This window comes from Antechinus flavipes, chromosome 2 (assembly GCF_016432865.1).
Source record: "Antechinus flavipes isolate AdamAnt ecotype Samford, QLD, Australia chromosome 2, AdamAnt_v2, whole genome shotgun sequence".
Classification (NCBI taxonomy): Eukaryota; Metazoa; Chordata; class Mammalia; order Dasyuromorphia; family Dasyuridae; genus Antechinus; species Antechinus flavipes.
This window is the reverse complement of record NC_067399.1, coordinates 587837385-587861166: the sequence shown is the minus strand read 5'-3', so window position 1 is coordinate 587861166 and position 23782 is coordinate 587837385. Positions and strand designations below refer to the sequence as shown.

General features: G+C 36.2%; 1 protein-coding gene across 4 annotated transcripts in view; it reads right to left on the bottom strand.

Annotated features, from left to right (window-relative positions):
- ADD3 (adducin 3) overlaps window positions 1-23426 on the bottom strand; it is a 161229-nt gene extending 137803 nt beyond the window's left edge. For 2 of the 4 annotated variants that reach the window (XM_051981372.1, XM_051981377.1), the window contains exon 1: window positions 21153-21588. The gene's annotated coding sequence lies outside the window, so the exon portion shown is untranslated. Of the gene's footprint in view, window positions 1-20948; window positions 20970-21152; window positions 21589-23300 lie in introns of those variants that run through there. The other 2 variants (XM_051981373.1, XM_051981374.1) reach the window with 2 other exon arrangements.
- Between the last annotated feature and the right edge of the window lie 356 nt (window positions 23427-23782).

Genomic DNA, 23782 nt, shown 5'->3' with positions numbered 1-23782 from the left:
AGAGAGCAATTTGGAATTATGCTCAAAAAGTTATCAAACTGTGCATACCTTTGATCCAGCAATGTTACTACTGGGCTTGTATCCCAAAGAGATACTAAAGAAGGGAAAGGGACCTGTATGTACAAAAACGTTTGTGGCAGCCCTGTTTGTAGTAGCTAGAAACTGGAAATTGAATGGATGCCTATCAAGTGGAAAATGGTTGGGTAAATTGTGGTATATGAATGTTATGGAATATTATTGTTCTGTAAGAAATGACCAGCAGGATGAATACAGACAGGTTTGGAGAGACTTACATGAACTGATGCTGAGTGAAATGAGCAGAACCTACCCATGCATATAACTTGTAAATAAAAAGCTATAAAAAATAAAATAAAATAAAAATAAGAAGAAAAGAAATGAGCAGAACCAGGAGATCATTATACACTTCAACAACAAGACTGTATGAGGATGTATTCTGATGGAAGTGGATTTCTTTGACAAAGAGAAGATCCAATTCAGTTCCAACTGATCAATAATGGACAAAATCAGCTACACCCAGAGAAAGAACAGGGAAATGTAAGTGGACTACTTGCATTTTTGTTTTTCTTCCTAGGTTATTTTTACCTTCTGAATCCAATTTTTCTTATGCAACAAGAGAATTGTACGGATCTGCACACATATATTGTATCTAAGATATACTTTAATATGTTTAACATGTATGAGACTGCCTGCCATCTAAGGGAGGGTGTGGAGGGAGGGAAGGGAAAAGTTGGAACAGAAGTGAGTGCAGGGATAATGTTGTAAAAATTACCCATGCATATGTTATGTCAATAAAAAGCTATAATTAAAAAAAAAAAAAAAACGTTTCCTTTGCTGTATCTTTCTCCAGGTTATGACCACAGATCCAAGTCTCTGTTCTGGGCCCTCCATTGTTCTCATCTGGACAACCTTGCTTGGTAATTTCATGCTTCCTATAGATATATAGATATAAATATAGGCAAGCAGCACTTGCTCTCAAGGACTCCCAGTCTAATGGGGGAGACTATGCAAAGAACTAGGTACAAACGATCTGCATACAGGATAAAGTGGTGATAATCAATCGAGGGAAAGCACTAAAATTAAGAGCTTCAATTCTATTATTGTTCTGTAAGAAATGACCAGCAGGATGAATACAGAGAGGCTTGGAGAGGCTTACATGAACTGATGCTAAGTGAAATGAGCAGAACCTCAACAACGATATTGTATGAGGATGTATTCTGATGGAAGTGGATTTCTTTGACAAAGAGACCTAACTGAATTTCAATTGATAAATGATGGACAGAAGCAGCTACACCCAAAGAAAGAACACTGGGAAACGAATGTGAACTATCTGCATTTTTGTTTTTCTTCCCGGATTATTTTTACCTTCTGAATCCAATTCTCCCTGTGCAACAAGAAAACTGTTCGGTTCTGCAAACATATATTGTATCTAGGATATACTGCAACATATCTAACATATATAGGACTGCTTGCCATCTAGGGGAGGGGGTGGAGGGAAGGAGGGGAAAAACCAGAACAGAAACGAGCGCAAGGGATAATGTTGTAAAAAAATTACCCTGGCATGGATTCTGTCAATATAAAGTTATTATTAAATAAAATAAAATAAAATATTTAAAAAAAAAAAATAAAAGCTTCAATTCTGTAAGGAAGATAAACGTTAACACAATTACTAAACATTACCACAATTACCACACACACAATAATAATAAGCCTCAGAAGGTTCTAAAGAGGGCAGAATTTTTCCTAAGTTCCTAATATAATTCAATACCCAGCTGAATCAAAAAAATTATTCTGAATTTTTTAACGTTATGCCAGATATTTGTAAGTTTTAACAAATTCTATCAAAATGGAAAGGTTTCAAGCACAAACCTAAGAGATGGATTTCTATTTGCCAATTGAGAAAGAATCTAACTCTGATGAAGTTCATCACTAAAAGATGGTTATCAGGGGGTGATTTTGCTGAAGGCAACCTACCAAGACAAAATTACAGAGGAGTTCTCAAGCCTGATTTCATCTCATTTTTACTGTAATGGTGGGGAAGTGGTGAAAAAAGAAGGCAGAGAGTACTGAGTCAAATATTTCTTTGATTGTAGCATCAATGTATCCAGTGGTACTCAAGGGAAAATTTTGTCCAGTGACCATTAAGTTGACAGATTACTAACGGAAATGAACCATGTCTATTTGATGTAAATTAAATTAGACATAGAGAATTAGAGAAAAAGACCAGTCACTCAAGAATGAGAAACTCAAATGCAATATTGGTACTGTACAGATGTATTTTAAATACCAGAAAAAGTTGTTTGTGAAAAACGCATGAAAAGATACGGCCAAAAGTTAGACTGAGAAAGATGGAGAGGAACAAAGGGTTACAATATCGATTCTGATGACTTTACAGATTCCTAAGGGAAGAGAATAAGCAAAAAAAAAAAAAAAAAAAAAAAAAAATTATTACAATTTTTCTAGGTAAAAAGTACAATTAATTTATTCAGATATTACTTGGGGAAACTTAGCAAAACCCATTTTGAAAAATCTATATGGCAGGAAATGTGGGGGCTAAATTTGGCTGTTGCAAAAGACATGATGTGAACATAGGCTTGCTGGTTTTCCTCTCAGGTTACTCTGAACTAACAGATTCAAGTTACACATGAAGAGAATGGTAGGTCTATTAGCAGGGGAAATCTGTCTAAATGAATATTCAGAGATTCAAAAACTTGCTATTATTACTTTTTTTAAAAAGTTAAGTTGTGACTCAAAAACAAATAAAGCTAAAAACAAGTTAAAAAATTTATCTTGCTGTTTTTTTTTTTACTTAATGAAAGATGGTATGATTTTAATTTAACCTTAACATTGTTAACTTCATCTTAACTCTATATATTTATTTTAAGCTATTAGTAGTTTCTTTCCTGAATTATGAAGTTTTAAAAGCTGTATATCACTATTTTCTTTATAGGTATAGAGATGACTCACTGTTTTTGCACATGGGAAAAAAATATAAGCACTTTACTAAGAGCCTGAGTACCATGTGATTACAGTAGTCTCTAAACTTTTTTTGATGGGAATGATTCTCAGTTTAAAAAAAAAAATTGAACACATACCCCAATGAGTACATATTTACTTATGTTGTATATGCGTACTATTCTAAAAGTTAAATGTTATCAAAATAGATGTTTTTAAAAGGATGAAATAAACATAATTATTTGATCAAAAGAAATCACTGTAGTTTACTGAATAATTAGACCTATGCTTAAAGCACTTTAGCAATTGAATAGGAATTGGATTAGAAGCAAAAAAAGAAGAAAAATTAGAAGGCTAGAGCAAAAATCAAGGTAAGAGATGACGAGGAAATAAACTAGAGTGGTGGTTATGTGAATAGAGATAATGACAGAGTGGTTGTGAAGACAAATAATAAGGTTTGGCAACTGAATGGACATAAAAGTAAGAAAAACAGAATAGAAAGATGATGTTGCCCTAATTAGAAATAAGTACACAAGGTGGCTTTAATGACAAAGATTATATAATGAAATCTGCAAATCTGGAGTGCAGATTTGCAATCCATCCTTGCCATTCTATGAAATTCACTTTGTTTCATCTAAAATTAAAAGGGGAGAAGCATGGCTATTATTAATTGATCACTACCTTTAAAAAAAAAAATTCAAGGAATACTTACTATAAACAGAAGTAATGCAAGTGCTACACCCAAAGAAAGAACACTGGGAAATGAATGTAAACTGTTTGCATTTTGATTTTTCTTCCCAGGTTATTTTTACCTTCTGAATCCAATTCTTCCTGTGCAACAAGAGAACTGTTTGGTTCTGCACACATATATTGTATCTAGGATATACTGTGACATATTTAACATGTATAGGACTGTTTGCCATCTGGGGGAAGGGGTGGAGGGAGGAAGGGAAAAAGTCAGAACAGAAGTGAGTGCAAGGGATAATGTTGTAAAAGATTACCTAGGCATGGGCTCTGTCAATAAAAAGTTATAATTAAGACATTTTAAAAAACTGGAAAAAAAGAAGTAATGCAAGTGAAGGAAATGGTTGTTTTTGTTTTATTTTGTTTTTGCAGAGGCAGGGAGTTCTGGGGAAAGATTTTCTTAATGGCATCTGCAAAGCTGCTTCTGAGTGTCCAGATAGGGGGTAGTATAACTGGATTATAATTGTCCTTGAGAGACAGCTCTGGCCACAAAGAGGCTGAGGAACTGATTGGGAATGTGCAGAAAGGAAGGGGGGGGGGGGAAGGGGGGAGAGAGAGGGATAAAAAGAATGCTGGAAGATAGGATGGATATGATTTATTTGGAAACAAGTTCAAGATCAGATATCATGGGAATGGTAGGATATGATCCCTTGCCCTTCCCAATCTCTGGATTGATCACACACCCTTTCAAGTCAAAACATGGTCACCCAGAGATCCTGGACCCATTCTGGATTCCCCTATCTATATAGTGTGGCTTGAGGGCCAGTCAGGAAAATCCAGGTTCTAATCTCCCCCAGACACCACCATCTGGCAATGATCACTTTCTCTTAGTGACCTGAGCAACAGTAAAATTATAAATTATAGAACACAGTCCTATGCATATCACTACTTCTTATTCAAATTATATCATAGATGCAAGGGGGGAAAGCATATGAATATATTTACAAATGAAACTCTCTTAAGTCTATTTATGACCCATAAATTAAACTTCACACAGAGCCCCAAATTCTCCAAAAAGATTTGTTTTTATCCTAATGAAAGATATGCATATATATATATAGCTTTTTAAGATTAAATGAAAATACTCAAGGTTTTTAGGTTTGGGTTCAACATTATCAAACTTTTATCACAACAGAACTCTTCTGACAGTTCTAGATGAATCAACTAATATCTTAGGTTAATAAAATTCTGGAAATATTGTTTTAGGAATTATTTGATCCATCCATAAAAAGAAAAATATAAGATTTTCTTAATAGCACCTGCAAAGCTTCTTCTATGAGTGTCCAGACATGGGGTAGTATAACTCAGTTATAATTGCCCTTGGGAGACAGAACTCTGGCCACAAAGGGGGTGAGAAACTTGTTGGGAATATGCACAAAGGAAGGAGGGGGGAATTAAGAGAATGTTGGAGGATTTTTTTTTTCAAAATTATTCTAGCTAAAGTCATGAAACTTTTCTGTTTGGAAAACAGAAACTCAATTGGAAAAAAAAAAAAAAAGGAGCACATTTTAAACCTCAAATAATATACTGTATCACAGTATGTCTGCTGAAAACACATTATTGCAAAATTCCTAGGCAGCTTGGTTGCCATGGTGCTGGACCAGAAAGACCTTAGATAATTAATAGCTCTGTGACCCTGGGGAAGTCACTAAACTGTGTTGCTTCAGTTTTCTCATCTATAAAATAGAATAATTATTGCAGCAACCTCCCAAAGTTATTGTGAAGCAATATTTGGAAAGCATATTGCAAATCTTTTAAAAAGCACAATATAAGTATCCTTACTACCACTACTACTATCTTTTACAAGTCTTAAAGCACTATATAAAAGTTGATCATTACTACTATTATCACTCCCACCATGAATTCTAACATTAATTCCACCAGTTACAAAATATTGTGACTCAGCCTTATGTCATATTTGTTAATAAGCCATATTTAAATATTATTATTATTTGGGATTGAGACTTGCACAGGGTTCCAGAGCTAATAAGTGTTAAATGTTAAGTATCTAAGGTCATATTTGAACTCAGGTCCTCCTGACTTCAAGGCCAGTGCTCTATCCACTGCTCCATTTAGCTGCCCCAGTAAGGCATATTTGAAACCAGGAACTTTGGTCAAATAAAACAAGCATAGTACCATTACCTATATGTAAGTTCCTGGAAGTTCTAGTTGTTGGAATCTAGTGAAGCCAAATCTAATACAATGTTCTTCTCTCGCCTAAATATATATAAATTATTATCACTTTAGATTTTCTAGAAAATTTACTTTGTCAAGTAACTAAAACAAGTTTTGATTCTATTGGCTCTTCCAATAACTAACTTACATGGATTTGTGCCATTTGATTTTAACTTTTCCAAGGGCAAATCTATATTTGGAAACAAAAAATCTATTTTTTAGCCAAAAACAGTGACTTTTAAACCAATGCTAAATGTATACATGAAGACAAATTAAAAGAACTTGTATTGTGTGATAGACAAGTAAAGGAGTATTTTATGAAAAAGAGTAGACATTGAGACCAGTGGAATTATAGAAAATTATGATCACATAAGTGAATTTTGAAGTTCTTGAGTTGCAGTGGTGGAACATTAGGTGATGGCAAAATCAAATGGTCTGAGCAATCCTGTGTGGCTGGGTGACAGGTGTTGGGAATATAACAGATTGATGAATTAGGAGGCTAAGGTATTTGAGAGTACATTATGTTGAAATCTTTTAATATGAGTGAACTCCTGTAAGACCACAATATGTATTATTATTATTTTTAATAAGGGCAGTTGGGGGGTTAAATGACTTGCCCAGGATCTCACAGTTAATAAGTATCAAGTGTTTGAACCCAAGTTTGAACTCAGGTCCTCCTGACTCCAGGACTGGTACTCTATCCATTGTTCCATCTAATCGCCCCACCTAGCATTTATTATTAATACAAGTAATATCAATGAGTTTTATAATCCTTTACATACTGCTTTGTAATTGTACAAAGAGGAAACTGAACTACAGAGACTGGAGTGACTTGGTGGGGGTCACACAGACAGCATATGATAGAACTAGGATTTGAATTCAACTCTTCTGATTCTCAATTGAGAGCTCTGTTATACCAAAATCTCTCATAGCTGAAATAATGCAGCTGAGGGAAAGTAAGTTAAGGTTCAGTATCATAACCTTTTTTTAAAATGTCTTTGGACACAGAATATTCTGTAATGATGACAAAGTATGAAGAAGGCTAAAAGTTGTTAAATGGTAGAGGGAAAGTAAAAATGAATCCTTTATATTTTTAATAATAGGCAACCAGAGAAGGAGAGGGAAAAAATTTTTACTTGTTTAGCATCAACCAACATTTATTAATCACCTAATATGTGCCAACACTATGATAAACACTGGGGATAAAAAGAAAGGTGAACAACTATAATTTGTGCTGTCAAGGAGTTCATAATATGAGAAGGAAGACAACCTGTAAACAACTATATACAAACCATCTACACACAGGATAAATATACATGGTCTTCTATGACTTCTCATTGATAGAAAGATAAATCTCATTATCACTTCTGCCTAGGTAAAGTTAAATTATTTAACTGTCTCTTCAGGAAAACCAAACTAGACCAAGATCAAGTATGAAGTGGTCATTCTTTCATCAGCTTTCAAATTGGAGAAGAGTAACACTCTAAAAATAAATTCTAGCCAAGTTACCTTAACAGGTTTCTTTGCTTCTGTGTTTCAATGTGTGCTCTGAAAAGAGTCCCAACAGATAGTATATTTATGCTTTAGATATAAAGGCAAACCACCTTCTCTTTTCATAGACAAGACACCGTGGTCCTTGTCTTAGGACCAAGAGACTGCATTAGGAATGCAAATAAATATTAGACAGATTTTTAGCACTTATCAGAAGCATATAATGTATAGTTACAGATCCAAGTCTCATTGAAGTAATGTTTATCCTTGTCATTTTAGGAGCAAATTTACATCTGGAAATAGTGAAGAGAAAAGGCAGGCTCCTGCTGTTCTATAAAGGAAAGAAGACAAGGGGGAAAAAAAGAGTTCAGAGAAACATTTACAGTGAATTGATACTACATATAATGAAGCAAAGAAAAAAAGGGGGAGAAATTGCCAAAACATTTCTTTAAACTGCTCTAAGGAGATTTTTGCTATCGTTGATCATCCCATTGTTTTTGGAAAGGCTCTATCTACTGCCAAGAGCCCATTGCTTCTAACAGAATTAAAACATTGTACTCCAACAGTTGACAACTTCCTGGAGTCATGAGGCCCTCTTCTCAATTACCGTATATTCACAGAGGAAGAACTTTCTTGATTTTGCCTTTTATTAGTCCATTCACAGGATTTTAGACAATAAAACCTCATTTTCATAGGGCACATTGGCAGTGTTCCAGTTGTAAATCACTATAATGTGTACTAGCCTTGTTCTGCAATAGATTCTTAGTATCTTGGAGCTGAAAAGGACCTTAGAAATTCTTTAGTTCACCTCTCTATTTAGAAATGAAGGAACTGATGTCCAGAGGGGAGAGGTAATCTAAGGCAGGTGACACTATACATAGAAAACCTGGAATCAGAGTAGTACAGAGTTTGAATTCTGACTCAGATGCTTACAACCTGAATGACTGGAGACAAATCACTCGATCTCTGCTTGTCTCATGAGGAAACTGAGACACAGTAATGGGCACAATAATATGCTTATCTTGCATAGTTGTTATATGGTTCAAATGAGTTAGAACATGTAAAATAATCTGCAAACCATAAAGCACTATATAAATGTTTTATGTTATTATCATTTTCATTATTATTACACAATTTGAAGTCATGATTTTGTTAAATATCTTTGCTGCTTAAAACAATTATCACACATCCAGCAAATAGTTAATGAATAATCTGGTGGTAATATAGAATGACAAGAAAAGCAGAAAAAAATCACAATCTATCTGAAGGAAAAAAGAAATAGCCATAATTCAGTACAAAGCCCTAGATTTGGAGTCAGAAAACCTGAGTTCTAATCCTGCTTCTGCCATTAATTCACTAGTGACCATCAATAAATAACTTCTATGGATATCATTTTTCTCATTTGTTAAATTAGGGATCAGATGAATTCTGAGATCCATTCTAGTGCTAAGTTGGTCATCTTGTGATTTAACATCCTATGACCTTGGATAAGTCAACTTATGCCACTAAGGCCTTCTTTTCTATACCTATAAGGGATTTGGACTAAAATGATGTTTTGTTTTTTTTCCAGTGCTACTATTCTATGATCCCAGGTTGTCATTATTTTCCTAATCCTAGTTGTAGTATTCTTCATTTTAGGAAGAAAATGGTGGGATTGTTTTGAGAACAGAAAAACAAATGAGCCATGCATAAGGAAGCTATTAATGGCTTCATCATTCAAGACAGAGGTAAAGGAGGAAAAAGTGGCTGAAAGTACCTGAATAACAGCAGATAACGAAGAGGGGAGAAAAGAGAGTTTACAGAAAATGACCTCAACTCTTTTTCTTGTAAACTACGAGGCAGAATTCTCAACCAAGAAAGTAATAAAGGGAATCATACAAAGTTGAGAACGGATGAGAAATTTTGTAAGAGTCACTATGGAGAGTGGGAGAGGGATGTTAAAGGAAGGTATAGTAAGTCTTACTACTATCTTACTACTTACTACTAACAGGATTGAGGGCCCATTTGAGGGTATGAGGTGGAACTGATCTTACAAGGTACAAATTTATATATGATAAGGAAATAGGGTTTCAAGAGAGGGGAATAGTGTAGTTCACTAAGGAAGGGGAGATGGAAGTAAGAGGAGAGATGGCTAGACAGCTAAGGAAAAATTTAGAATCTTTAAAAGAAATAGCCAAGTTTACTATGCTTTTATCTTGAGCAAATCCTCATGCTACAATGGTAAATACAACTACAAATACAAAGATAGCTTAAAATCTGTGTCATAAGGTTTAACTACCACCTAGCACAATTGTAATTCTCTTGAAAATAGTAGAATTTTGAAGTTGTTTTGATTGCAAAGAATTATCCCAAAGATGGAACTGTTTCTGAAGGACATTAACTTACTACAACCTGTACTAAACAAGAAAAGAAGCACTTGGACCAAATGGAGAAAATAGCTATACTAAATGATTCAGTGTAAGAATGTTTATTTGCAACTTGCTACAGAAGAATGTTGCTATGGTCAATATATATATACATTATATATATATAGTACTCTGAAAACATCTCAGCACATGTTATAGGAAGTTCTGTGCCAATTCAATTATGAAATTTACATAGTATATCTGGGGAGGGAAGCCCACTTGCTAATCATCTGAATCTTAGTGAGGAGCATATGACATTAAACAAACATCATTTTTATATGGAAAAATAGAAAAGATAAAAATGCAAGTTAGCCCCTAAAATAGAGTGGGCAAATTCAGGTTGAAAAATTATTCTAATATCTTTTCAATTTACTATTCCTTTGTGTTATTCTGCAAAAGATACATGTGCTCCATTCACAAAGGCTTGCCCATGCCAAGGAACTACACTTCACAATAATTGAAAACTTCAGAATAATATGCTATTCTTCACATGTAACGATAAAGTTATTGACCTATAATCAAGAAAATTAGAACATTGAATTACTTTCTAAAAATGGGAATTTATATTCCCTATCTCTTAATCTCACATTAATAAGTTAGCTTTTATGAGCTGGGGTCTACCTACTAGAAATTCATAAGACGCAAGGACCAGTAACCAAAATTAGCACTTCTTAATTAAACAGGATTCTTTCTCAGAATTTCTTTACTATTCTGTAGCCCAGAAAGTACACTCAATCGTCTATAAAAACAAATAAGCAAACAAACAAACAACAATATAATTCCTCTACTGCTGGCATCTCCAAGTAAATAATAGTATCTCATAGCACCATTTAAAATGAAATGTTTAGCTCTCCTAATGTTAAATACATAACCCTCCCTTCTGTCCCATTATTTAAAACCTGTAATAAAGCAAGCAAATTTACTGTGTGCTTTTTGAGCAAAATCCTCGTACTATATGGGTAATAAATGTTTCTCAGTCTATCCAGTTTGTGAATCCTGACTATATCAAGTCAGTTAGTTAGAAATCTGTACCAATAATGTTTACCAGAATATAATAGGTGGTCCATTGCCAATTCCAAAAAGTCACTCTGTACTTAAAGATTGATAGTATATCTGTTTGTATCAAGAAAGAAAGAAGCAGATATAAGATTCAAGGCATTTATTGACTCCTTAAATCTTTACGTCAACTAAACTTATTAATAGGAGTATACTGTAAACAGACTTGCAAAATCATCTAGTTGATACTAGAGAAATGGGAAGGCAAATACCTACTAACCCAGAAAGTCAATAAGAGAAGTGACAAAAACCAAAAATAATGAAACAGTATTTTATCACAATGCTCCAGTTAGATACAATTCATTGTAATGTTTCAATAAGTATCTTTCCTTGAATTTTAAAAAAGATAACAACTTAACAATACGGTCAAAGAAACAATAAAGAATAGTTTATTTTTTTTTTAAGTGAAACAGAGAAAAAAAAAGTTTCATTTTACACCTTTTTCTCCAGAAATTCTTAAGAGCTACATTTATGCCATCTTCGTAAATGTAAATAGCTGTAATAATCATCAACAAATGCATAATATTCAAGCCCTTTTAATGATGATTTCATATTTGCTAAGTTGTTGCTTTTTGTGCAATTCACAACTTAACTCTTCACTTTACCAAACATTTCAACAAGTACAAGTACTCTTAGTTCTAGTCATATGTCTAGAACTCATGCTGGTAAATACAAATTAAAATTAAGCAGACAACAATTCCATTTGGCACTATGACTAAATTAGATCCTAAAAATGAAGTAGGGTCTGGTCTATCCAATATTTGGCTAACAGCTCTACCAGAAAATTCAGGTGCTACCCAATTTAGAGCTGACCTTTCAGCCATTTCCCTAGAAATGTACAAAGCTAACATTAAATCCAAAGACAGAAAGCTGACTTGGGAGAATGACCGAACTAAAAAAGAATCACACCATAAAGAGTTATGTTGATAGGGAAATAACTCAAATTCTGAAAAATCAAATATCTGCAAAACACCTATAATCAAAACAAAAAAATTGTATTGGATACAATAAAAACAGCGTTTAAAAAGAGCTTTTAAAAAAGATTTTAAAATCCAAATGAGAGTGCTAGAGGAAAAGAATGGAAGACAAATGAGAGCTATGAAAAAGAAATTTAGAAAATGAATTAACACATTGGAACAAGAAGGCAAAAATGTTACCCTAGAAAATAACTCCTTGAAGATTAGAATTGCCCAAATGGAAGCTAACAATCCATAAGACCAAATAATAATAATTGAGATACCTAAGGAAAAGTCTATATAAATAAGGAAAAAGGGTACAGGATTACATTTCACTGCAAAAGCCAACTGAATGAAAGCAGAAAAAAGAAAGGAATAAGAGAGAATGGATTAAAGGACAAAGTATTATCCAGTAACTAAAAGTCCTCTGGGTGTAGGAATCAACCCTCAAGAAGGTTAAGTGATTTGCCCAGTCACTTAGCACACAGACAGTTAATGGCAGATACACAAATCCAAGTATCCTGGTTTTGAGAGCAACACTCCTTTTACTATTGATGGGCTTCATTTACAGAAAACTAAGACTATTTCTTCAACATTCACTACTGTCTAAAAACTTGCATACTTTAAGCAAGGTTCAAGAAATGTAGTAATGAACCCACTTTATATTGTACTTATAACCCCAAAAAGAGCGCAAACAAATTCTTCTACTTTTACGTTGAAAGTCTAGTTTTGTAACTAACAGCCAATGTTTGTTTGGTGTTTAATCCACATTCCCAAGATTTAAAAACTTAGTGAATCTCTTTCAAATATTATGTTTTGCTTACTCAATTATAGTTTGCAAGGACAATATTCACAGAGTTTGAGAGATCTTTGCTTTTTCTTATTCCTCTTTTCTCTTAAATTTTCTACCCTTTTCCCTGAGGTTTTGCTCTTTCATTTATATCAGTTAGATAGAAATTCTTCAAATAAAGTGGCAGTGGTTTTCTGCCTCATTAGAAGTCTTCATAAAAAGCTGAATAATTATTTTTAGAGGATTTTGTAGAAGGAATTCCTATTATTGGTCAAAATGACCTCTAAGGGCCCCTTTTATGAAATAAAGATAAAGCTCTTATAGACTGAGTACAAAGTATGTGCTTATTAAATATTTTGTGAGTAGAGGAAATTTCCCATGGATAATTTTCATGTCTAGAAGATCATTTTCAAAAAGGAATGTTTACATTAACAAAATATAATATATATGATTAGCTACTAATATGGGAGAGAAAATTAAAGTACCCAGACAATTAAAGATGATCTAATCCAACCTTCTCATTTTATAGATGAGGAAAACCAGATCTAAAAGTCAACTACACAAAGACTACAAAATGAATTATCATACTCCCGGTTTCCGAAATCAGTTTTTAGTATATTTCTGCTATAGCCGTTACTACTGTTTCTTAAAACTGCATTTTATATTGCCTTGGGGGGAGTTCTCTATCATCCTTACTTGATTTTCACAGCTATCCTATGATCTGTCAACTAATATAATCTCAAGCAATCAGACTACTTAAATATGACTCCCTTGTTTCTTTAAGTCTTCTCAAAGACAATCTGGCCCCCAAGAAGATGGACTGCTAAAGAACACAAATCATAAAGAAAAGAAAAGTTAAACTGAATAATAATTTAATGGAAGAACATAAGCACAATTTCCTAAATGACTTTCTTTCCTCCTAATCTAAGAGTTCTTCCAGAGCAGTAATTAAAGTATTGCATTCGGAAGCCCATGTAAGTTTCTTCTCTGTTTCATGCTATCACCCCCACATGCACACAAACTTCTGATATTAAAAACCCTAATCTTATGAATGTTCCTTCTATATGCATTAATATGACATCTGAGGTCAAAAGAAGCACTGCAACTTAACACTTACTAGCTCTGACTTATGGAGGATTAAAAGTATTAAGCTCTTAAAGGGAGTCTTGGAAGATCCTGATTCTAACACATATTTCCTCAGTTGAATCAAATAACTTTGAGAATATTTTTGATCAGAATATTACATCAATACCATCTTTCTGTAGGCTTTAGGCATTTTAGAAGATCAGAAGTGGAAAGCATGTCAATAATATTATATTAAATAGGAAAAATAAATACTTTCATTATATACTTATAGGTATGGCTCTCGTCAAGGAACTTCATAGAAACACTGCAGACAGTGAGAGATTTAAAGGTATACACCATGCCCCTATGCTACTGAAAACTCCAGCAATTTTACAAACTTACTGCTTCAACATTGTTGAAATTCCAGCTCCTTTAGTAGGGCAACCAACAAACATCAGGAACAATATATTTGAACAATATCTCTTACTTTCATATAATTCTATTCTGAGAAAATGAATTTAAATGAATAACCCTAAATTTAACTTCATGTTTGGGCTCAATTCAAATTCCTCTATTTACTAAAAATGTGTATTAAATATGAAACAAAAGTTATCCTAGCACAATTAGAAAGTAGACAAAATCATTTCCTATTAAGCAAACATCAAAAAACAAACAACACTGTGAAAGTGTTCAGCTGGGTACTTCTAGTACATTCTACTTGTTAGACAATTTTGGAAGTTAAATTCTTCTGCTTCAAATCCTCTTTTCAGTAAGTTACTGCTTGAATGCAATGGACATATCAAATTTATATGCAAATCTCATTTTTATCATGCTTTAAGGTTTATAAAACACATCTCACAACAGCCCTGTCAGATAAAAACATCTGTATTACCCATCCCCATTTAAAAAATGAGACAATTTAGAAATAATATCACTCTCCCTTCTCAGCTCTATGCCCATGATCACTAGTAAGCAGCAGACTTATCCAAATATTTCAAACCATGTCTTGTAACGTGCTAAAAAAAAAAAAAAAAAAACTACAATACACTAAAGTAAATATCATAGTAGCATTTGAGTACTCTTAGCAAGGCCTGAAAACTGTACCCTGTGTTACTGTATATTATGGGCTTTAAGTTTTCACTATATTACATATGATTTTATTTATCACAAAATAAACACTTGCCAGAGAAAATAAATCTGGCATTTAAAAGTATATATATCCATAAAACAAAAACTCAGTATCTCTTCTTCTTTGCCTCACATCTCATTGTTCCAAAAACTGGTGCCTATCACCATTTCTGACTATACCTAGAGTGGAAAAAAAGAGTTAATGTAGAATTCAGAATTTTCCAAATTTACAAATTCATCATTAGTTTATGAATTCTGAGAGAGCAGGAGCTGTTTTTATCCTTTCCTGAATCCCACATCACTTAGTATATGGTGTCTAACATATAATAGTCACTTAAATGTTTGCTGATTTCCTAGAATGGAAGAACAGTTATTAGGAGAATCTGTTAAGTAGTTTACAAGATTTGAAGTACTTTTTAACCAGTCAAAAACAGCTTTGAACTCCATCAAATTCCTCAATGAAATTTTCCTATTTGGCATTCATCTCATTTTTTTTTTCAACCTCATTTCTCAAAAGTATTAAGTGAATTTACTTCCTAGAGAACTTTTTATACTTAAATGCCAATCTTCCTCTTCTGCCAAACTTCAAGGATTCATTCACTATTTCATTAAAGTGGAAATACTCTTTTCAACAATGAAGCTTGCAAGGCTTTTTCATGCCTTAGTAAATAAATGGTCTCTTCATGAATTTTTATGCCTGAAAAAAAATTCATTTCCTGGTGACCATCATTATATCAGGAGTACAAAATCTGCCAGATCCTAACAATATAGAAAGGCTTTAAATCACTGATATTATTTGAATTGGCTATCAGAGAATCTGAGTTCAAATTTTGAGTTAATTACCACTGTTTGTCCTTGGATAAGTCACTTATTCTGTGGACCTGAATTTTTTTCTTTCCAAAATAATAGTGTCACACACATGCACCTTTTTGTAGCAGCAAGGAACTGGAAAATAAGTAGATACTCATCAGTTGAAGAATGGCTGAATAAGTTATAGTATGTGAACGTTGTGGAATATTATTGTTCTCTAAGAAATGATCTGCAGGATGATTTCAGAAAAGCCTGGAGAGAGTTTCATGAACTGACGCTCATGAGGTAAATAGAACCAAGAGAACATCATATACAGCAACAACAAGATTATATGATGATCAGTTCTCTCATGGACATGGCTATTCTCAACAATGAGGGATTAGTAAGGTCAATTCCAATAGATTTGTGATGGAGAGAGCCATCTGCTCCCAGAGTGAAGATTACAGGGACTGAATGTGGATAACAACATAGTATTTTCACCTTTTTTATTGCTGTTTGCTTGATTTTTGCTTTCTTTCTCATTTTTTTCCTTTTTGATCTTATTTTTCTTGTGTAGCATGATAATTGTAGAAATATGCATAGAAGAACTGCACATATTTAGCATATATTGGATTATTTGCTATCTAGGGGAGGGGATGAGAGTGTGACAGGAAGGAGAGAAAAAAATTTGGAACATAAGGTTTTGAAAGGGTGAATGTTAAAAACTATTTTTGTATATCTTTGTATATTTTGAAAAAAACACTATTATTAAAAAAAAAATAGTAGGGCTAGAAGAGCTGACCTCTAAGGTTCTTTCCATTTCTAGCACTCTATAAGTCCATGAAGATAAAATACATTATGACATTTAGTTGCATTTTTAACAGTTATAATTGTTGTGGATATTATAGACTGATAGGCATATAATAAAAAAGTATAATTTTTACATTAAGTTCTATAGTTAATATTTTGTATTTATGGAGCATGATGTGCACAATCTATGACTATTACGTTTTCTCTGGATTCAGACTTTAACCAAAAGTTCTTTATTTGAATAACTTTGGAAGGACTAAATTGCACTAAAAGATCCTCTCAGCTATGTGTTATATATTTGCAGTACAGTAACCTGAACATTTTACTTAATTTCAATGATATTATAATTCAACATCAGTAGTGCCTTACTAGACACATTGTAGTCTGGATTGTGGATTAGTTCAGTCATTTTGGAAAACTATATGACAATTTGCAACAAAGATCAAAAACTTTAGCAAACCTTTCAATCAAACTGGGGAATCTATAGGAACTCCTTTAACTGGTTTCATATCAAAACCAGGTTATGACTTTATATAAAATAGGGAGTTATTTGACTAAAGAAGTAAGAGATTATATGACTTATTCAGAGTCACACTGTTAGTGGAAGGGGCAGAAGGTAAATTCAGATCTTTTTGATGCCTGAGTCTAGCACTTTATTCCATTCAGATATAACTTAAGAATAATAAATACTATAAAAGGAGAACAAGTACTTATCTCCAAAAAATATTCATTGCATGGCTGTTCTGTTTGTAATAGGAAAAAAAAAACATGAAACATCTTATGTGTTTAACAGTATATATTAATGGTTTGATAAAAATATTTAAACCTATAATACCTATATGAAGTGATGGTAACAACAACTAAAACCAAAAAAATCAAAACCAAGTCAAAGGTAGTTGAATATCAGCCACACACAGATGGAGACTGGGGGGGGAGGGGCGGGAAAAAGGGGAGGGAGGGAGGAAGAGGGAATTTGTTAATTCATTGATTCTCCTGTTAGATGCTAAGGGACTTGTGCAAGATTTCACTCATTATTTTATGTTTATTTTGTTGATAATTAAATTTACAATAAAAATGTCTAACTATGCTTAATTTAGTTTACAATTAATTTGTTCTATATGCAAATTATTCTGTTGAGACAGCAACATATTGAAATTTGTACTATTATCAATTATTCCAAAGAATTTAAATGGTTTAGGAAGCAAGCATTAAAGTACATTGCTTTGTTTTCGTGCTAAAATATTAAAAAAAGAATAGGAGGCAAGTAATGTGATATAAAAAATTTTAAGAAAATGAAATCTTTTGCTAATGGGTCACTAGCAACTGGAAGTTTCATACACCTAATCGATGAAGAAATAAAGCAACAACATGATATTAGTATGTGCTTTAAAATGTCTTGATTAAGTGGGTGGAACACTGAACCTAGAATCAGAAGGACCTGAATTCAAGTCCAGTTTCAGATACTTACTACCTGTGTGACTCTGGGCAAGACAATGCCACCATTGACCTTAAAAAAAAAAAAAAAAAAAAAAGATGTCCTGAGGACACTATCCATTGGGTCTGGATATAGCATAGTTCTGGATGCTTTAATATCATCATCATTAAAATGTTGAACATGCTCAAAATTAAACTCTCCCTTCCATTATTCTATCTACACAGAGGTTGGCTCTATCAAAACATTTCCCTAAATCAAAGTAACATAAATCAGAGATTTAGTTTCCACCTAATATAAAAAATGCCTGACCACAGAAATCACTTATATGTTGTACAGGGAATTCCTACCTTTATTCAGGGTTGGATTACATAAACTCTAAGAATCCAAGTCCTCTGAGTAGAGGACAGGAGTCTTTTGCCTATGACAAAAAAAAAAAAAAAAAAGCTTTTCTTTGATTTTTAGTACTTTCTATGATGCCTATGTATAGTTGGGATATAGCCTCTTTATCTCATAGGTAGCATGACACCTTTCCTTTAAAAGACATGCTATCATTGATTACTATACATCAAACTGATAGGTTGATACTATTGTTTCCCAGAATTCCACACCCATTCTCTATCACTTCAAGTCATTTCAGTGTGATCTAAAGACTTTTCTTCTGCTTACACTACCTTTCACTGCCCCTTGGGAGTGCTCAGAGCCCAACAGTCCCTCTTAAGGTAGAAGAAAAATGGCAAGTAACAAATGGCTTTGAGAACAGTAGCCTGGCTACATTTTGAAATCTATGTTCTACTTTTCTATTCAGTCTTGTTTGTCTTTTTGACTCTCAAAACCAATTGTGCCAGATATGAAACTTACCACAGTTAGCAAAACACAAAAGCTGGGTGGTCACTTGTTAGAGAGCTTTAGTTTAGTCAGGGACATTGTTAAATGCATGTCATAGTCTATTAATGTCACAAAAGACACTATGGTTTTGATTAACTATTATTTGATAATATAATCCAGTGTACTGGCACTCATCCACACCTCATATTCTTCAGAGCTAAATTTTGTAGGAACAAGTAGTTAAAATTAGCAACTAGGTAGACAACAGGGAACCCCCCCCCCCAATTTTCTTTAGCAAGTCAATCATTTCTGTTTAAAACATACATACTATCAAGATACTCATGGCAGTAAATATTTTTACATGTATTACATTTTCTTAGTAATATGTCCCTAATTTATATTCAAGAACACAATAAAAACCACCTTTCAAAGCTGGCTGGTTCAGTTTTTTTTTTTTTTTTTACAAAATTATCTTACTAAAAAATCCTCCAACAAATTATTTAACATCATTAGATAATTGAGTACATTAGATAACAAAAGCCCTCTCCAACAGGAATATAAATGTAAAATATAACAGGCCAGATTTAGAGTCAGGAAGACCAGAGTTCAAGTTGTAATGCTGCAGAGAAAGTTACTTAACCTATCAATGCCCCAGGCAACTCTCTAAGATTCCGAGTTAGGTTAGCAGCCAATCTGACGTGCAAGAGGGAGTTTCCACACAGATGAAATAAGAGATCCTTCCCCCCTCCATTCAAAATAAAAACTGAAAAAAAAAAATCAAAATGAAGAAAGCCCTTTATATGAGGGGCTGTGCTTAATAAATAACACATTTTTAATATTTGGAAAATAATTTAAATGTATTATCCCATGTATACGTCACACAACACCATGAGATAGTAGAAGTGTCACTATCCTCAATTTAACAAATTATTGAACTTCTCTTAATCACAAAGCTAGCAAATGAGAGACCCCAACTCAAATTTGCTCAACTACAGTCCAGCGCATTCTATTCTATAAGATGCTTTGCTTAGAAGTTAACAGAATCAAGTCTTCGGAAAGCTGAAAACATTTTTTTTTAAATTAACCGATCTCTCTGATTACTACACACTTTAACATTCGCTAGCTTTAACAAAGAAAAAAGTGAATTTTCTATCACTTCAAAACCTTGTTCCAAACGTTTCTACTAAAGTTATGAAAGTAAACTGGATCTCAAATAAGAATAAATTGATATGGGTTCTCAGGCTATCATCTAATCTTCAAAAGCGTACTCTACTCCGAGTGAGAAAACATTTCAAAAGATTTATTTTTTCCATAATTCAGAATGCCACACAAGAAGCTCAAGTCAAATGGAGTTCGAAATTGAGTAGGGAAAATCTCATGGCAACATTAAAGAACCTAGCAATAAATGCAGCTAATTTTAAATGATTACAGAGCATAACAACTACACCCATTGGAACGGACCTCGCAAGCTCACAGGTGGCGAAATTTTGCCAAATCCTTTCAATTTCATCAATCCTGAGAATTATTAACCCCGGAAGACTTCAAAATTCGACCAGAAATTAGTAATTTTACTTACACATTTTTCAAAGGTGACCTACTTAAAAACAAATCTCTGCACCAATATATCTCACCTGAGGTCATTTCAGACATTTTAATTAGGGAAGCCCAATTTGCCCTAGTTGTCCATAGCCATGCTTGCGATTATAAACCTCTTAATTTCAAAGAGATTGCCCACCCTCAGGAATACAAGTAAACCAAAACTGCTGAGACCTCTTAAGACCATGTCATCCCGGGCAGAAAGCACAGCCTAACTTTGGGCGTCTGAGGGAAAAAGGCCTTTTTCTCATTTTAAATGCCTCTGGAGAAAATTAAAAAGGAGAAAAACGTCAACGTTCTCCCTGCACACCTACCCCGGTTCGTTTTCTTTTCGAAAAGCAACTTTTGCCAGGAATTGATCCTTTCACCTAAAACCTCGCCCCCCTCCCACACGGACTAATAGGGTTCGAGTCTTTTCCAGGCCCTGCAAGTAGAAAGCTTCGCCCCCCCCCCCCCAGCCTCTCCGAGGGAGGAGGAAGAAGTATTTGTCACCAAAGCTGCAGATCAGCTTTGGAAGATCACCCCACCGTGGGGGGCACCAGAAGTACGCACGAGCCAACCGGGTATCCCCTTCCCACGCTGCCCCCCAACCGGGACCTCCTCCCTCCCCAGTTCAGGTACTCGGGTTCTTGCGCCAGACCCAGCAGACTTTTCCTCTCCCCCGGATCTGCACCTCCCCTCAATCCCCCCGCGAGGAGGGGGTAACTTACCTGAGGCCGTAAGGGGGCAACCAATAGGAAGCCAGCGCTGGGGCGCTCACCCCAATCTACACTGCCCCCTCCCCTCGCTCGCGGCCCGACCCCCTGGCAGAGATTCACCCTCACCCTTTCCCCGCCACTCTCCCACCCTAGCCAACCGCGGCGCGGGAAGCAGGGCTAGGGCGCCTCCTCCTCCAGCGCTCCTCACCGCATTACCTCGGGGTGCACAGCCGGCTTTGTGCTTCCCTCCCAGCGCCTTAGGTCCGGGCTGCTGAGGCTGCAGCCGCCTGATCTGCTGCTGCTGCTGCCGCCGCCGCCGCCGCCGCCCCTCCCCCGGGGAGGGGAGAAGAGGGAGGGAGGGAAGGAGAAGAGGGGAGGGGTTAGAGGAGCGAACGAGCGCGCGCGCGCGGGGAGAGCAAAGCCTTCTTCAGCAGGAAGCGGCGACACCTGGGTCGCCGCGGCCGCCTCTTCCCCCCCTCCTTCTTCTTGTGATGGTTTGTTTTTTTTAAAGTCCTCCTTCCTCTCCTCTCACCCCCTTTTCTAGGCGACCGTTGAGGACAGCTCACTGGCGGGACCGGCCCCCTCGGCCTGGCCCCGCCTCCCTCGGCCCGCCCATGCCCCGCCCCTTTCTGCATCTGCACTCGGGGCAGGGAGGGGGGTGTGCGGCGGCGGAGCCCCCTCCTCTTCCTTCTCTCTTCCTTCCTATCCCCCTCTCTTCCCTCCCCTCCCCGTTCGTCGGGCGTGCGTCCGCCTGTTTGTACTTAGAGCGGAGGCGGCCTCTGGGATGGGGGCTGGGGCGGGGACAAGCCTGGCCGGAGAGGCTGCGGCAGCCCTGGGCGCCCCCTCCCGTCCAGAGAGCCGGGATGCATGCTCTGCCATCACATCCCCTCTGGGAGGGCCACCGCAGGGGCAAACTGAATGCGGGGGGACGGGGACACCGAAAGCCCTCCCATCCGGGCCCTCACGCGCCTCCTCCCTCTGGCTCTGCTGCCCGCCAAACGTGAGCAGGCATCGGTCCCTGGTTCTGGCCACGCGCGTGGAGTCACGCAGTGGTGGCAGTCACTGCAGTCCTTCCCCGAGGATCTGAGGATAGGGGCGTCAGCACACGCAGGAGAGATAGATGGGCAATAGAGGCGGAGACAGAGGACCTCCCCATTCTCGAATCTGCCCATTTCTCTGCCTGACACGGAGCATCTGGGGTATATGTCAGCCACGGAGATGCCCTCTTTTCCTCTCCCGGGCAAGTTATAAAAGCTCCCCATAGAAGGAAGCGAACTGAGACAGCAGTGCTACCTTTGAAAACACACCTTGGGTCAGCCAAACTTTATAACCTCGTAGTGGTCCCAAACAGTAATTTCAGAGGTGTTACTCCGAACGTGACACTCGGTCATCCATCTCAGACAAGGCACGTTTTCCTCATAATCCTGTCCTTGCTGCAGAATTCCCATCGATGCACAACATGTCTCGCACACCCCCAGACTTGCACGTCCCTCACAAGCACATGTCTTCCACAAGCACAAATAGATGTCTCCCACGCCCACCAAGAGGCACGCCCCTCCCTAGCTCCTTTCTGGTTGTTCTTATTCCTCCTTGGGTCATCTCCACGGAACGTATACTATGCAAACTTCATTCCCACTCATCTCCCTTAGTTCCTATAGGGAAGGTGACAATTCACTTTCCCTCCTCTCTGGCAAAACCTCCTCACTTCAACTGTGCCCCTCCTTCCTCTCCCGGTATATCTCACACCATCCCCCTCATCAACTTCATCTCCTCCCTAAAAATGTGCTAATTAAGATGTAGTACCTTCTTTCCAACATTTGAAGTGTGGAAAATGAAGCTTGTCGGCACAAGAAATGATTCATTTTATCCTTCTCATTTTCTGACTTCCCTGAATTAGGACTTTAAGAGTTTAACTCTGCCATAATTTTCCATCTGCTTAAAACATACTGTATATACACCATGCCTCCATTATTATTTTAAATACTCTTAAAATGATTAGGAGTGCTGTATGTTCTAAAATACAAAGATTTGGAACATGCACATTTTATTTTAGATGTGCAGTGGTTAGAAGGGAGAAATACTGGGAGGGGCTTGAAATTTTCTTGCTTTTAAAAAGCAAAAAATGAAAAGCTTTGCATGCTACAGGGTCGGCCTTTTAAAAAAGATGAATGTCATAAAAAGTATTTCTAGTACAGCTACAATGTAATAATTTTCAAAATACAGGGTTCATTTACAAGACACATTATAAACCCCAAAAGGAAGACCGATTAGCATGATCCATTTTAAAAATGTCTGTTTAGCAGTCTTTCCCATTAACATCACACTTCACACAATTACCAGGGAAGGAATGAAAGATCTGCTTACCCAATCTCCGTTCAAGGCTGAAACGTCCACTGTGTAGGTAGCCCACTGTGTAGGTTCATGTGGATGTATGTCTTTCCTTCTTTAGGTGTGGATCCTGCAGTGCTGCACAGAAACACACTGCAGCTCCAGCACTAGTCGCAGCAGCAGCAGGAGCAGCAGCAGCAGCAGCAGCAGCAACTCCTCCAATACTGCCTATAGTAAAGAGTGCTACTTAGCAGAGACTCTACAATTACCATTGGAGCTCACTGGAGAAAAGAAGAGTTCTGTCTTAAAGCTATGACTATTTTTTCCCTCCAATGTTGCCTCATAAGATGTGGAAAGGGTGGATTTGCAAATTTTTTTGGAGTGAGGAAAAGCAGTACAGCTGTAGGAGGTCAAGGTTAAAATTAACAGAGTGATTGAGGCTACAATTTAGTATGACTCAAAGAAACACTGGAAACATTAGTTTTTAAGTGTCCTGCTAATTTAAAACACTGAGGAGG